General features: G+C 48.9%; 1 long non-coding RNA gene across 1 annotated transcript; it reads right to left on the bottom strand.

The window, feature by feature from the left end:
- Positions 1-609: 609 nt before the first annotated feature.
- On the bottom strand, positions 610-11869 carry LOC102119781 (uncharacterized). The gene is made up of 3 exons (XR_273949.5): positions 11700-11869; positions 5724-5836; positions 610-1038 (listed from the first exon to the last, which is right to left on the bottom strand). It is a non-coding gene; the product is annotated as an uncharacterized lncRNA (long non-coding RNA).
- Positions 11870-16956: the final 5087 nt, after the last annotated feature.

Below are 16956 nucleotides of genomic sequence, written 5' to 3'. Positions count from 1 at the left end.
CCCAGGTTTCCTGACTCCCTGTCCAGTGCCCTTTCTCCTTAGAGAGTCAGGAGAGATGAAACTGAGAGAGGCAGGGCTGACCTCCAGGGCTCCTTAACCTAGGGGTCTCTAAGAGGGGCAAGGCTGACCTCTGGGGCTACTTAGGAGCCATCAACCCAGGGTTCTCTGGGTGGAGCTTGTGACCTGGACCTCATTATCAGGGTGGGTGAATCACTCCTGTCAGTCAGATGAGGATGCTGAGGCCGAGAGAGGGCCAGACTGGCTCAGGTGGCTTGGCATGTAAGCAACAGGCAGAGTCTTAGGTCAAGAGCTCTTATCTCCAAGCACAGCTAGCATCCCTGAGCTGATCCCTTTCATTTAAAATCTCACCTAGAGCTTTGGAGACAAAGCTGATTTTATTACAGCTTTCATGTCTTGCACAATCCATGCCCACACACCTGTCGTCTTGTAATTATTCTTGTACTTCTCTCTGTCTTGGGGGCCTCGAGACTCCTCCAGGTTTGTGCAGCCTGTCCTCCCACTGCCAGGCTCCCAGGGCTAACCCTCAGTGTGGCATAAAGTGCTGCATTATTTATTTCCTAATAAAAAGACATCTTGGGTGACCCAATGGGAGATTAAAACGGATTTACTATGAGATGATTGACCATAAAACTGCAGGTTAAATCAACATGAGATGAGGTGGGGGAGAGGGAGACAGAAAGTAAAGGACAGGAGCTGCTGGTGACATTAGTCAAGGGGTTTCACATTCGCACAGGTGACCAGGATTACTGTTGCCTTCAGGCTTCCTCCCGGAGAAGGCTGCGGGGGTGGCCTGGACCCAGTTCTCCCACTGTGTGACTCCAGGCGCGTCCCTTCTACTCTCGGAACCTCAGCTTCCCTGTTTATTGAATACAGAGACCGAAGTAGGGGCTTCTGGCTTGGTATAAGTGGAAACAGCATGGTCTTTGACGCCAGATAGCCTGGGGCTTGGGTTCCAGCGTGCTGGGTCCTGGGAGTGGCGTTAGGCAGACCACTTCTCGAAAGTTCCCTTTTCTTTCCCTGGAGATGGCAGTAATAATGGTGATGAAGTGATGATGATGATGATGATTCTAGTAATAATAATAATAGTGATAGCATAGCTAACATTCATCGAGAGCTTAACTACACTTTAATACACTTAGAAAAACATCACGTGTTCTTAGTCTTTCACATACATAGACTCATATAGCCCTCATAACCACCCTGTGGGTTCTATTGTTATTTCCATCTTGCAGAGGAGGTGGATTTCCCCACAAGGTACGGTAGCACCCCAGAGAGCAGATTGTTGGCAAGCCTGTTTGGCACCACAGTGGGTTTCCCGCTTGCCAACCTCAGCTTGTGGAATCTCAGAAACTTCCTTACCATTCAGTGGCTACAGCCACACCCTCTCCAGTGAGGTCTGAATCATAGCACGGGAGTGGGAGTTCTTTCAAATTTGTTTATCCCTTGAGTACTCTGCCTCAACTCCACATATTGGCTATGTCTGCCTAGCATTCTCTATACTCGTTAGTAATTAATCGCATCATTAGGCAATCATTCTTCTCTCTCTTTTGTTTTTTTTTTTAGAGGGGCGTGTCGTTCTGTTGCCCAGGCTGGACTGCAGTGGTGCGATCATGGCTCACTGCAGCTTTGAACTCCTGGGCTTGGCAATTCTCCCACCTCAGCCTCCCGAGTAGCTGGGATTACAAGCTTGAGCCACTGCTCCCAGCTCTAGGCAATAATTCTTTATATGAAGCTTTTCCTGATAAAAGTACTGTGTGATCCTGCCTTCTGACTAGATCCCAACTGACACAGAATTGGTACTAAGACTGGTGCTGGGATATAGACTAGCAAAGATGGTATTTATAATTTTTAACTAAACTTTAAAATGATAAAAAATCATTCTTAGCTCATGAGCCATGCAAGAATAAGCTGTGGGTTAGATTAGTTTGCCAGCCCCTGGCTTGGAGAGACTGTCTGATACAGTTTGGATCTGTGTCGTCACCAAATCTCATGTCAAATTGTAATCTCCTGTGTTGGAGGTGGGGGCCTGGTGGGAGGTGATTGGATCATGGGGTCAAAGTTTTCATGAGTGGGCTAGCACCATCCCTTAGGTGCTGTTCTTGTGACAGTGAATGAGTGAGTTATCATGAGATCTGGTTGTTTGAAAGTATGTATCACCTCTCCCCTCTCTCTTCCTTCTGGAGGGTTTAATGGTCTGAAGTATGTTGAGATATCTCCTTCTGGAAGAAAGACAAACCCCTGCACCTTACATTACCTATCATGAAAAAGAGGCACAATGCTTCCTAGGCCTTTTGAATCTTGGAGGCTACATATACCACATTCGAATGTGCAACTTTGATCCAACAACAGGGTCAATTGCCAATTCTAAGTGGAAACCATAGGAAGAGAAGTCTCCGTAGCAATTCTAGGCTGCAGTGCAAACTGTTTTACCCCTTTGGCCTTATGAGATAACAGTTCCAACAACTCTCAAAGCATCTGTGGCCAAAAAGGATGCTGTTTGGAGCCTCTGGCCAGCACCAGTTGGAGAATCAAACTGCAGATTTCCAGGATTTTGTAGCAAATCTATGCCCAGTGCCTGAGGTGGTCTCCCCTGACTCTCTGCTGTGTGGCATTACCCTGCAGGTGTAGGTGCAAAGGGCAGGGCCAGGGTGCTTGTGCTGCTGGGACAGGGCAGCCTACTGGTTAGGAGTACTGAGTTTCAGATGGCTGGTGGAGAGTTCGAATTCCAACTCTGTCACTCACTAGCTGTGTGTCCTTATACAAGTTACTTTACCTCTCTGTGCCATGTTTTTCCATCTGTAGAGTAGGGGCTAGGAGCTTCACATTATAGGGCTATTGCAAAGATTGTCCTTGTAGAGCCACACTTTAAGCAGGCTTTGTTCTAGGTGCTCTGTTTAATCAACTCAATATTCCTCAAGGGACATTATGAAGGAGGCACTATTATTATTCTCAATTTTAGATAGGCACACCGGGCACAGAGCTGTTAGGTAACTCCCCCTGGATCCAAAGGTGTGAGTGGAGGAGTTGGTCTTAAAACCCAGTCCAGATAGATCCAGAATCTTTGATCTCAAATACTGGGCTATAAAATACCCATAGGATACTTCGTATGGGGCCTGGACCAACCTAAGCCAGTTTCTTCAAGAATAGTCTGCCAGAATTACCTAGGTTGACCAGGGTATGTTTTGTTTAAAATACAAATTCCCTGGCCCCCCTGCATACTAAGTCAGAATCTCTGGGAGGAGCCTGGGAGCCTGCGTTTTGATCCCCCTCACCCCATGGCGGGTGATTTTTCAGCAAACTAAAGACGGAGAACCAAGGACCAAGAGTGCAATGAAATAGATTATGTTTTCGTCTCATGCATTTCCGGCTAAAAAGCTGAAGCTCTGGGCTCTGGAATAAGCCCTGCTGCAAACAAGCTGCAGTACTGACTTAGATGGGTTACTTGCATTGCCTTGTCTCAGGTTTCCCATCCGTTCTGTGTGGATCTTGGTCCCCACTCCGCCCACCTTGCAGGAGGTGATGACGGATGAATGGAGAGTTTGAGTCCCAGCTTTGTTACTCACTAGCTATGTGTCTTTTTTTTTTTTTTTTTTTTAAGATGGAGTCTCCCTCTGTTGCCCAGGCTGGAGTGCAGTGGCACGATCTCGGCTCATTGCAAGCTCCGCCTCCCGGGTTCATGCCATTCTCCTGCCTCATCCTCCAGAGTAGCTGGGACTACAGGCGCCCACCACCAAGCCCAGCTAATTTTTTGTATTTTTTAGTAGAGATGGGGTTTCACCGTGTTAGCCAGGATGGTCTCGATCTCGTGACCTCATGATCTGCCTGCCTCGGCCTCCCAAAGTGCTGGGATTACAGGCGTGAGCCACTGCACCCGGCCTACTCACTAGCTACGTGTCTTTATGCAGTCACTTTACTTCTCTGTGACACATCCTCATCTGAAGAGTGGGGCTAAGAGCTCTACATTGTAGGGCTGTTGCAAAGCTTGTCATTACAAAGCCACATTTTGTGCAGGTGTTATTGTCAGATGTCCTTGGGTAACAGGGCAGGCACCGGAGTCACTCTGACTGGAGGCTGGAGGCCAGTGCTGCTGTAGCTGATGCCACTGACCATGTCATGTGCCCTCTGAGCCTCAGTTTCCTCGTCCATAAGATGCATATCATAATCCCTACCCTACATTGGTTAGGATGAGATTTAATAAGGCAGCAGATATGAGAATGCAAGGGAACACAAATCCCTGTCCCTCCATAAAATATAATTTATTATGTATTTTATCTGTTCTAGTTTCCAAAACCTCCAGGGACGTCCAACACCCACAGGTAACTCTCATTCCGGAGTTTTGCTGATGCTAAGATTGAATCGGAAAGGGATCTTTCTCTCTCCCTTTTCCCAACTCAATGAGAGCAGGATGAGGAGCTGAAATAACCACCCAGGCGCTGCTGGGATAGAAACCACAGCTGAACAGAAACAGCAGCCTTAGATTTTATTAAGGTTGAGTGGTGTCTGATGAGCTGCAATTAGCCTCATTTTTCACATGTGTGCTGCAATAACCTAAAGGCATAAATTCTGTCCCTCCTCCCTACTTCACCCCTCCTAAGCCTGACCCTGGCCCGAGGCCCTGAGGACCAGCAAGTCAGACGATCTGCCTCCTCCCACATTTTCTGCTCGCTGGGTCGTGGAGGAGGGAGGGACAGAGTTCAGTAGAAGTGCCAGGACTCCAGCTCTGCTCTCTGGGTTTGTTACAAGAGAGATAACCGAGGGTCATCCCAAAGGTTCATCCCAAACTGCCTCAGTTTCCCCAAGGTTGTCTTTGGAAGGGCAAAGAGGGAACAGCTTAGAGATGCGTCGACTGGAAAGGCAGTCTAGGCTTACTGACTGACCAGCTGTCCTCAGAGATGTCCCCATCCCAGCCCTGCCTCCTTTGGCACCTGGATTCATTGGCACAGCCAGAAGGTACCCTCCCTGTACCTCTCCCTCACATAAGCCGGGAGGAGCTTTGGTCAGCCGATTCTGGGCTCTTCGCTGCGAAGGCCGAGTCTGAGTGGTCACCTGGAGAGGAGGTGGGGGCAGGCTTTGGAGCAGGGCCCCTGAGATCTAACCCTGGGCTGCGCCAGGATTCCAGCACAGGTGAGCCTGGGGGAAGCCAGAGCTCTTGTCTTGAAGCTATGTTTTACCTTCCTCAATGATTTTATTTAAGAAGGCTTGTGGGGGCAGAACGATGAAGGTTATTGGGGTGTTCTGAGCCTTATATCAGGCCTTGGGGTCCACTGGTTGGCATCCTGACTCTACCATGTCCCAGCTGCGTAGCCTTAGTTCTGTAACTTCACCTGTCTGATACTTGACTTCTGTCAAATGGGACTGCCAGTGCCCACTGCCCAAGGTTGGGGTAGATGCAATGAGATATCTGCCAAGGGTCCGGTAGAGAGCCAGGCCCATGGTGGTCACCGGAGGGTGGCCACCATCACCGGTCGCAGTCGTCATGGCCTGTGGCTGCAGCCACTCCTGGACCGCACCCAGAGTTCTCTGGACAGAAAAAGTGGAGTTTATGTGCAAAGTTTATGTGCAAAGGGGCTGACAGAGAGGCTGTGAAGATGCAGGTAACGTCTGCCTTTCTGGAAAATTCCTGACCTGGGTAACAATCTCAATACTGACCAGTCCTGACATCCCCACGGTGAGGAAGGTGTACCACACCTGTCTGCAGTTACCTGGCTGGGGTGGGGCTGGGGTGGTCGGTCAGGGGAAGAGCCTGGGACTCAGTGGAGGAAAACATGAACCACAGAGCAGCCTTTTAACTCGTGCTGTTTGCTTTGAGATGATTCTGAAAGTAACGCATAAAGAGGAAAGTATCAGTTGCCCGAAATCCCACTCCTTAGAGATGACCATTGTTTATATTATGGCCACTGTGAATATATTTGAAGTTTTATTCTATGTCTATGACTATAAATCAAGTTCCTGTTTGTCTGTTATCTCAGCAGGTGAAAATGGCTCTGTAGGTTTTCATCAAATTTGGAGGCTTCATTTGGATGATCTGACTCGAAAGCAGTGAGGACTCCTCAAAATTCACTGGTGTGGGGCACGGGGCACCACAAAAAATTAACAGCCACCAAGAAGTACAACTGAAACCAGGGACCAGAGAAGCCTGTGAGGCTGGTCTCGACCTGCCATCCATATCAGATGCAATGGATGGAGAGAACAGACGGAAAGATGGAAGCTTCACCTGCCACCTGTCACGTGAGTCACAGAGGCAGGTGCATTGACTTATGATCAAGCGTTTCCTGCCCAGGCAACTCCATGCAAATAGGCAGCAGCAGGGAGATATTTATCCAGGCACAGTTGATGAAGCTCCTGAGCAATGCAGAGGCAGCCACCTGCTGCCAATGTGTGTGCGTGAGTGTGTACATGCCCATGTAAGTACGATTTTTAACTGGGGTCATCCTGCACATACAACTTTAAGTCCTTTACCCCTTCTCCTTTGGTCATAAGTGTTTGCCCCACATTATTCAATGTGGGCAGGAATTGAGGCTTGCCTCCTAGGCACTGGCCACACGTAGGAGGTTGGGAACCTGGTGTCTACTGAGTGCGGCGTCGTCATCAACGACAGTGAGCACATGTCACATGCACTGTATACCAGGCCCTGTCTCAGACGCTTTACATAGGTGTATTAGCCTCGCTCCTATTCTACAGCTGAGGAAACTCAGGCCCAGGGTTTTAAATAGCTTCCCTAGGGCCACACAGCCAGGGAGTAGCAGAGCCAGGATCTGAAGCCAGCTGTCTGGCTGCAGCGCTCCCTATAGACTGCACACCTGCTGCACGTTGGAACCTTTTGATAAACAGCATCCTCTTAGTCTTTACAGACTTACCGCAAAGTAGATGGCAGGTGAAAAACATAAAAATCTTAACATGTCCAGTATTATTATTATTTTTGTGTGCAAATCAAGAGGGAATAGGGAAAGAGTATGTCATAAGAACCCGGGGAAGCAGGTGCTAGGGCTATTATGACCAACTCAGCATGCTGGCTCCTCTGGGTCCAGCTCTCTGTGGCTTCCTCCTGTGAGCCTGAAGCTGGAATTGTCCTTTAAAACCCAACCTGGTGGTTGGGAGGAGAAATCCGCACAGCCTTTGCAGGGTGATTTGACCTCATGCATTAAAAACCTTAAAAACACCTGCACTCTGTGGCCAGAAACTCGTCCCCCTTGATAGGTTTATTCCATGGGAACAAATTAAGGGCACAAATTAGAGCCGGGCGTGGTGGCTAACACCTGTAATCCCAACACTTTGGGAGGCCGAAGCGGGCAGATCACGAGGTCAGGAGATCGAGACCATCCTGGCTAACACGTCTCTACTGAAAAAAAAAAATACAAAAAAATTAGCCAGGCGTGGTGGCGGGTGCCTGTAGTCCCAGCTACTTGGGAGGCTGAGGGCGGAGAATGGCGTGAATCCAGGAGGTGGAGGTTGCAGTGAGTCAAGATTGTGCCACTGCATTCCAGCCTGGGTGACACAGCGAGACTCCATCTCAAAAAAAAAAAAAAAAAAAAGGCACAAATTAAGGTGGTCACGCATGGATTTCCTCCCGGTGTGCTTTATAAACACTTAACAGTTTAGACAACAAAGGCCCAACAGACGGGACCATGAACACCTGAGGGCAGAGCTGACCCCTGCCCCACTCTCTGTTCTGCCCTCGCCTAGTGGAGGGTCCAGCACACAGCAGGTCTTCAACTGGAATTGCAGGAGAAGAAACAATGAGATGTGTAAATCTATATATTGTGATGTGGGAAAGACAGGGTTCAAAACAATATATATATAGCATGGTTCCTTTTTTTTTGTTAATAAAGGAGATAATAGGTATATTGATATGCACAGAAAAAAGCTGCCAAGATATGGCCCCAAATGTGGGTATAACAGTAGCCATCTCTAGACGGTGGTGAGAGAATTTTACTTTCTTTATTCTGTTCTGTAGGGACAAGATTATTTTTACCACTTATAATCAATATTTCTTGGATATTCTAAGCACGTTCATTCATTTAATCCTCATAACAACCCTTTAACATAGGTGCTATTATCGTGTCATTTTACAGAGAAGCAAACTGTGGGCTAAAGAATGTGTGACAGTAATTGGTGGTGCCAGTAGTTGAACCCAGGCAGTAGTCCCTGAGCTGCTCCATTTCCGGGTGCACAAGCTGGGGAGGCAGGTCCTGAGTATTCATCCCTTCCTCCAGGACCCCTCTGACAGCATTGAAAGTTTTATGTCAAGTGGGTGTGGCTGGTGTAACGAGAATGGTAACAGTGGAAGATTTCCATTTTCAGAAAATACCAGGAGAGAGAGAGCCCTGGAGCCTGGTGGGTGGGCTCTGTGCCAGGGGCAGCTTTGGAGAGTCAGGCAGTGGGGACTTGCTTCCCAGCTCAGCCCCAAAGGCTGCTGCCCTCACCACGCCTGTGGAACTGTTGGCTGTTGCTACGTTAGGGGAGATTCTATCCTCTAGACGCTCTTCTTCATCAGAACCTCCTTCATCAGTTCCCTTTACCAACTGCTGCCTCCAGCACTCACCTAGGCTTACCTGTGGCCAATACCTGGCATGGCAGCTCTTACCTTGGAGGTTCCAGGCCCAGCATCTCCCAGGAGGACTGGCTGTGCCTTAGGGCTGTAGAGAAGGCACCACTGTGGAGGGAATTGTGGGCAGCCCGCGCATCTGTGGGGACCAGTGTGGTGCTCTGCGCCCCATTCGTCAAAGGGTAGACTGAGCATTAAGGACAGGGTCACCCATCCGAGCCTGTGAGTGACAGAGCTGGGTTCTCTACACGTGTCCCCTGGCCACAGTGAAACAACCATAGGAGGTTCTGAGCAGCCAGCTGGGCTCACCTTGGGCAAATTTCCCTGCAAATGCACTCCTCGGGAGAGCTGCTTCGTCCTGGGCCTGCCACGCTCACTACTATTGTTGTGCTGGGCACAGATTCTCATAAATTCTCCCAGGACTCTTTGGAGGTGAGGACCATGACCTCCATTGACAGAGGAGGAAACTGAGGCTCAAAGAGAGGAAGTGAGTCCTCCAAGAAGGCACAGCAAGTAGAAAGGGAGCCAGGATTTGACCCTGGGCCTGCTGGATCACAGGGACTGTGTCTTCCCTTGAGCCCTGGCTGGGATGTACTGGGCAGGTGGTCCAGCTGGCATTAGTCATTTGCAGGACAAATAGGGGTGGGGAGAGGAGGGAACTCACATCATCTGAGCACCCACCAGGTCTTTGCTCAGCTGTCACCTCCTAAGGGAAGCCCTGGCGACCTTGTCTATAACGCCATGCCTTGGTATCATTCTTTTGCTCAGCCCTTTCTTGTGTGCCTTCATAGCACACATGTCCCCATGTCATAGCCCCTGGCACTGCATGGCTTAGACATCGCCTGTCTGCCTCTACTCTGAGATCCAGGAGGCTCATTTTGCTCAGGGTTGTGTCCCCAGGTTCGTGTCCCCAGGGTCTGAAACCATGCCTGGCTCAGAATAGATGCTCAATGAATTTGAATGAATAAAGAACCAGAAACATTCCTCGCCATTTCTCCTTGGATCCTCTCATCAACCCTGCCATGTAATCCCCATGTTACAGATGAGGAAGGAGAGACCAGGGAAGTAACCTGACTTGCCCAAGGCTACCATTTGCATTGTGTGCTGGAGCCAGGATTCAAACTCCCAAACCAGGGCTCCTTCCCCTCCATCTGGAAATCAGGACTACCACGTGAGGGGATACCCTGGGCAGGAGGGCAGAATGAAGTATCTGGGGCTGGCAGGACTCCTGAGAGCCCAGTCGTGGGCAGAAGCAGGAACTCCAGAGCCGCTTCCCAGACTGCTTAGAAGTCCCTCCTGCCCTAGTGTTTTCAAAATAGAAGGTCCCTTGGCAGCACTGTTCAAAGGGGATGGAGGAGTTCAAAGCAAACAGATCCTGGACTGCAGAGTCCAGAGCTCTGTTTGCAAAGACACTGCACGCCTTGGGGACTCAGTCAGAGGGAGGGAGTGATCAGCACAGCCAGGGGCCGAGTCAGCCTGCCAAGCAGGGCCAGGCTGAGCTGACAGGAGGGATCAGACTCCTGCAGGGCGGGGATGGAGTTAGGGTTGGAGGACACGGAGGCTGTGGGTGCAGAATGAACAGTAGGGCTGATCTGATGTGGAGCTGGGTTTATCCCCATTCTGCCACCCACTGGGTTTGTGTTGCTGGGTAGGTTGCTTCGTATCTCTAAGCCTCAGTTTCTCTATCTGTAAAATGGGGAATCTTCCTGAGGCTGTCATAAGATGTCAGGGCGTGTAGGAGTCGCTCAGTAAATCTGAGTTCCCCTCCCCTCCAGCAGAGGAGAAGTAGGAGGTACGTTCTGTTCAGTTCAAAACAGTACAAGCAGACGTTGGAGGATATGGCTTTGTACGGGTGCACGGGAAGCCAGATGAGTCCTCTTGGACTCAATTTACAGATGGGGAAATTGAGGCTGGCATAATGACTTGCCCAATGGCACAGGGGCAGGGACGCAGGGCAGGATGAGAGGCTAGGCCTCCTGACCTCCTATCCAGGCTCATCCATTCTTCAGAGGCAAGAAAGGCGGAGGGAGCAAAACAACCTACTGTGTGGCCTGGGGTTTCCCTTGCCCTTTCTGAGCCTCAGTTTCCTTATAAGTACCATGGTGGGTACACAAGGGTTTCCCGAAGGCCTGGCTGGCCTGGACAGTCTGAAAGTCTGAAGAGGGTGATGTGCTCAGTGCCCTTGGCCCACTCTCATGCCCAGACCAGTGCCAGGTGAGGGAGATGTCAGGACGGGGAGGAGGTTGGGAGAAGGCTAGAGCCTGAGTCTCCTGTGCAGGTTGACGGCAGCCCTTCACCCCATGTCCTGGCACAGGGCAGGTTGAAGACTCCACAGGGGAGCTAACACGGGCTAACACGGCCCCATCTGTGACGTGGCCTGGCCCCAGACCCTGCTCTCCAGCCTCTTTCTTAGTCTGGGCATTACTTAGACCTAGTACCTCCCTGAATCCCCTAGCACCATCAGCTACGCAGCTGTTCTCAGCTTGGTCACACACTCTGCTTCCCCTCCCTTGGGTGCATTCCTTTGACACTCATTCTCTTCCACCCGATTGTATTCCTGGTCCTTAAACCACCTACTTGGCTGTCCCCTCCCACCTGGAGCTGCAAACCCCTTCTACCACTGACCCCCAGTGGCAGTGAGGAAGGTGACGCCCACTCCCTGAGCGCCGGCCCCGGCCAGAAGAGGACCTCACATTTCTGGTAGGTGATGATGATGACGGTGACCACCAGTCAATGGTCATTCATTCAGTAACTATTTATTGAGCACCTACTATGTGCCAGGCACCTTTTTAGGTGCTAGGGATGCACCAGAGGACAAATAATCACAACAAAGTCCTCACTGACCTGGAGTTTACATTCTTCTGTGTGTGCGTTTACATAGACAACACACAATAAACAAATAAATTAAACTGCACGTTTGAAGGGAGTAAGAGAAAGATAAGGAGGATTGGAGGAGCTGGAGGAGCCACTGCAGCTTTAAGAGAGGTGGCTGGGAGGGGCCATACCTAGGGGGCTTTTGAGGGAAGACAGGACGGGGCAGAGGGAGTGCTTTCCACGTGCAGTGGTTGTTCACTGCCACGTGCTGATCGCCGCTGGGTGGTTCGTGCATCTTTGTGCTGGGAATTTTACATACCTGAATTCAGGCTGCCATCACCTCTCATCTCAGGGATGCAGACGCTCCTGTCGGTCCTCTCCACGCCCTGTGCTGCTCCCCGCCAACCCATTATCCCCACAGCAGCCAGAGTGAAGATTTGACATGAATCTAATCATGTCACTCTACCGACTAAAGCCGTCCCGTGATTCTCCATTACCCTCAGAACAAAGTCCGAAGTCCTGACAGCTTACTCCTCAGACGCCTCCATTAGCTAGCCCAGACTTGGCCAGGCTCACTGGTCTTCAAAGTACTGAGCTCAGCCTCCTCCAGGAAGTCCTCCTGTCTTCTCCCATCCTTTTGGACTATTCCTACAGGGCCCTGGGCTTCCCCCAACACAGCACTTAATCTTGAGTGGTAACTGCTCATTCCTGCCGGTCGGTGGATCCCAGAGGAAGGGCTGGCATTTGTCCTGTTCATTCTTAGATTCTGAGCACCAAGCACACAGCTGGGCACACAGTAGGAGCACAGTGAATCTCTGCTGACTGCAGAGATGCACGGATGATCAGAACGACCAGTGAGTGAACAAACACACAGTAAGCTCGTTCATCATGCCTTCCCTAGGGACAGGCGGAAGGTGTCCATGAGGGAGGGGAGAAACTACTCAGCATCCAGAAACTCATTTAATTTCACGATTGTTGAGGTCTTTTTTCTTCCTTGACAACTATGGATTGGGACATAATCTGAAAATCAACCTTTCTCTCTCCAAGTTCACCCAGGCCCCCTGCTTGGCTCCAGTGACAGTCTATGGGAGCCAGCGGACTATTCACACCATCCTGTTGGTGGTGACAGACAGATGTTTCTCTGGATGGTGAAGCGGGGGCTCCTCTTCCTCCCCTGGCCTGGAGCTCCTGGTGAGAGCTCAGAGAGGGCTTGGACACAACATAGGGGAGCAGCAGAGAGCTTCGAGATGCCCTGGGTGCCAGGAGGTGGGAGATGTCATGCCTGTCCTTACGGTCACAGTGATATCACCCCAGGATACAGGTGGGTGCTCCCAGGGCCTCTGCTCCTTGGAGACCCTTCTCCTGATCCCAGGATGCTGGAGGCCGCCCTGCCACCTGTGAATAGGCGCATATGGTTTGGTGAGAACACCCCAGATGCAGGCGGGCAGTTTCTGACACACAGACTGAAGGCAGAATCTAGCTTGGAACTCACGTTGAGAACATTCTGGCCTGGATACTTCTGACTCATAGCTGAGTCTTGCCAAAATCTTTCTCCTGTTGGACTGGGACGTAGCCCTGGAAGTGCAGGGGTCACAAACTAGTGGCTGGCGGGTGGGGGTGGGCAGGTCACCTGAATGAGTGAAGGGTGAAGACAGTGGAGATAACAGGCAGAGGATGGGACTGTGGCCAGTGGGAGAGGGCAGGTCCCATCAGAGGAGGACAGGAGGGAGTGCAGGGGCGCCCTTGCTGTGAGCTGCCTCACTCTAAGGACTTCCCCTGTGGTAAACCCATTTGTTGCTCAGGACACCCCTGTGCAGTAGGAGCTGGTGATATACCCGTCATACAGATGACGCCGCTGGGGCCCAGGGCTTGTCACTTGCCCAGGGTCACCCAGGCGTCTGGCTCTGAAGCCTGAGATGCTCTTGAAGATGAGTTTGGCTCTTGGTAATGGTTTCCATATGGGACTGTTAGAATGCAGGGCCCCAATTTCCTGAGTTTTCAAGAGAAATTGAAGATCTTGATTTTTTGAAATTTCTAGATTTTTATTACATGGTAGGTGTCAAATGAATTTCATCTTGGGAGCAGTATTCTGCTGCAGGCTGCCAGTTTGCAATTTCTGTAAGATCCTTAGACTTTTTGTCAAAGGGCTGTGACTTAGAGGCAATCAGACATGAGCTCAAATTTCAAACCTGGACTTCCTTTCTCTGAGCCTCAGTTTCCCCACATGTGACCCTTGCCTCATGGAGTTGCTGTGAGCAGTGGATGAGGTCACGGTCTACACATGACAAGTGCGGGACCCACAACGGGCCATGGTGATATCTTCACTGATTCCCTGGCTACTCCTAGCCCCTCCCTGCTGAGCTCAAGAGAAACACTTTTCCTGCCTGCTGGGCCCCTCTGCCCATGGTACCAAGAAGTTTCTATTCCCTGCCCAGAGTGCTTCAGGGCCTGGCTCAGATTCAGCTTCCTCCATGAAGCTTTCCTGAACCCCAGCCGGAGGAGCCCTCACATCCACCTGCCTCATCTCACTCCGTCCTCACCACACACAATTGTCCCAGTTTCAGAGCTAGTGAGACCAAGGCTCAGAGAGGCTGTCACTGTCCAAGGTCAAACAGCAAAAAGGTGGCCAAGGCAGGGCCTGAGGAGCCAGCCTTTCTCTCCTTCCCTTCCTCTCAGTTCTGATCCCCGAATTCCTGGAGAATAGAGCCCCTAACCGCCCACCTCTGGTCAGCATCACCAAGGCCACCAAAGCCCAGGACTTGGCCTGGGAGTTGAGGGAAGCAGCTAGCCTCCACGCACTGGGATCATGGAGGAAAATTCCTGGACTGCACACAAAGGAGACCTGATTCTGGCCTGGAGTCAGCTACCACTTCTCTGGGAGAACAAGCTGCCCAGAACAGCAGGTTCCAAGGAATGCTGCGTTCTGAGAGATGCTAACAGGTGTTTTCCAAAAGGTGATTCTATGGTCAAGTCAGTTTGCATAACTTTATTAGTTTTTTGCTCCATGATTAGCTGTCTCAAAATCCAACGGATTCAATAGCAAACGTGTATTTTTCTTCCTCATGGTTGGTTCCCCAGGGTGGGTGAAGCAGGGTACCCTCCTGGGTAAAGGAGGTTCTAGGTCTGTCCTCAGTTCTGTCCTTGAATCAGCAGCTCTTCAGCCACAACAAATGACAGGAGCACCAGAGGGGTGAACAGGAACATTCAATGACTCTTTTTCAAATATCATTTTGTCTTTAAAAACATTTTAAATTTACATACAAAATCCACCTTTTTCAGTGTACATGTCTATGAGGTTTTTTTTTTTTTTTTTAAATTTTACTTTAAGTTCCAGGATACAAGTGCAGAATGTGTAGATTTGTTACATAGGTATATATGTGCCATGGTGGTTTGCTACACCTATCAACCTGTAATCTAGGTTTTAAGCCCCACGTGTATTAGCTATTTGTCCTAATGCTCCTCCTCCCCTAGCTCCCTACCCGCTGGTCTGTGAGTTTTAACACATGCATGCAATCCTGTAACTGTCACTAGAATCAGGACACAGAATGGTTCTATCACCTCCCCAGGTTTCCCCTGCTGCCCCTTTCTGGTTATACTGTTTCTCTGCCACTAAGCCTTGTCAATCACTCATCTGTTCTCTATGCCTATAGTTTTGCCTTTTCTGGAATGCCATACAAGTGGAATCATATGGTATGTGGTGTTATGAGTCTGGCTTCTTTCACTCGGCTCATTTATTTATTTATATTGATTTATACAAAATATTTTACATTTTTTTTTTTTTTTTTTTTTTTTTGAGACGGAGTCTCGCTCTGCCGCCCAGGCTGGAGTGCAGTGGCCGGATCTCAGCTCACTGCAAGCTCCGCCTCCCGGGTTCACGCCATTCTCCTGCCTCAGCCTCCTGAGTAGCTGGGACTACAGGCGCCCGCCACCGCGCCCGGCTAGTTTTTTTGTATTTTTTTAGTAGAGACGGGGTTTCACCGTGTTAGCCAGGATGGTCTCGATCTCCTGACCTCGTGATCCGCCCGTCTCGGCCTCCCAAAGTGCTGGGATTACAGGCTTGAGCCACCGCGCCCGGCCAATATTTTACATTTTTATAGTATACACATGAGTATTTGTTACATGCATAGAATGTGTAATGATCAAGTCAGAGTATTTGCTGTATCCATTATCTTGAGTATTTATCATTTCTATGTGTTGGTAACGTTTCAGGTCCTTTCTTCCAGCTCCTTTGAAACATACAATACATTGTTGCTAACTATAGTCACGCTATTCTGCTTTTGAATGTTGGGGATTATTTCTTCTATAATTACAAGTTTGTATTCACCAATCAACCTTTCGTTATCGACCCCTCCCACCCCCACACACTTCCCATTCTCGTATCTATCATTCTACTCTCTATCTCCATGAGAACAATTTTTTAGGTCCCACATATGAGTGAGAACATGTAGCCTTTCGGTACCTGGCTTATTTCACTTAACATAATGACATCCAGTTCCATCCGTGTTGCTGCAAATGATAGGATTTCATTCTTTTTTGTGGTTGACTAGTATTCCATTCAGTAGCTGTACCACATTTTCTTTATTCAACTGTCAGTGGACACTTAGGTTGAGTCTTTATCTTTGCTACTGTGAATAATGCTGCCTTAAACACGCAAGTGCAGGTATCCCTTTGACATACAGATTTCTTTCCCTTTGGATAAATATCCAGTAGTGGGATTGCTGGATCATGTGGTAGTTCTATTTTTAGCTTTTTGAGAAATCTCCATATTGTTTTCCGTAGTGGTTGTACTAATTTACACTTCCACCAACACTGTATAGGAGTTCCCTTTTCTCCACATCCTCATCAACGTCTGTTATTTTTTGTCTTTTAGTAGTTGCCATTCTAACTGGGATAAGATGATATCTCATTGTGGTTTTGATTTGCATTTCTCTGATAACTAGTGAGGTTGAGCATTTTTAAATATACACGTTGGCCATTTGTATGTCTTATTTTGAGAAATATCTGCTCATGTCCTTCACCCAGTTTTTAATGGAATTATTTGCTTTTTTTATTGTTGAGTTGTTTGAGTTCTTTGTAAATTCTGGATATTCATCTTTTGTTGAGTGAATAATTTGCAAATATTTTCTTCAACGGGTTATCTCTTCAGTCTGTCAATTGTTTCCTTTGCTGTGAAGAAGCTTTTTAGTTTAATATAGTCTCATTTGTTTATTTTTATTATAGTCGTCTGTGCTTTTGAGGTCTTAATAAATCTTTGACTAGAACAATGTCTTGAAGTGTTTTCCGCATGTTTTCTTTTCTAGTAGTTGAATAGCTTCAGGTCTTACATTTAAGTCTTTAATCTATCTTAAGTTGACTTTTGTATATGGGGAGAGATAGGGAATCTAGTCTCATTCTTTTGCATATGGATATCCTGTTTCCCCAGCAACATTTATTAAACAGGGCATCCTTTCACCAGTGTATGTTCTTGGCACCTTTATTAAAAATCAGTTGCCTGCAAATGTGTGGATTTATTTCTGAACTGATTTGTTCCATTGGTCTATGTGTCTATTTTCATACCAATACCATGCTTTTTTGGT

The sequence above is a fragment of the Macaca fascicularis genome, chromosome 1 (genome assembly GCF_037993035.2).
Source record: "Macaca fascicularis isolate 582-1 chromosome 1, T2T-MFA8v1.1".
NCBI classification, from domain to species: Eukaryota; Metazoa; Chordata; class Mammalia; order Primates; family Cercopithecidae; genus Macaca; species Macaca fascicularis.
The sequence above is the reverse complement of the archived record's forward strand: the minus strand, read 5'-3'. Positions and strand labels throughout refer to the sequence as shown.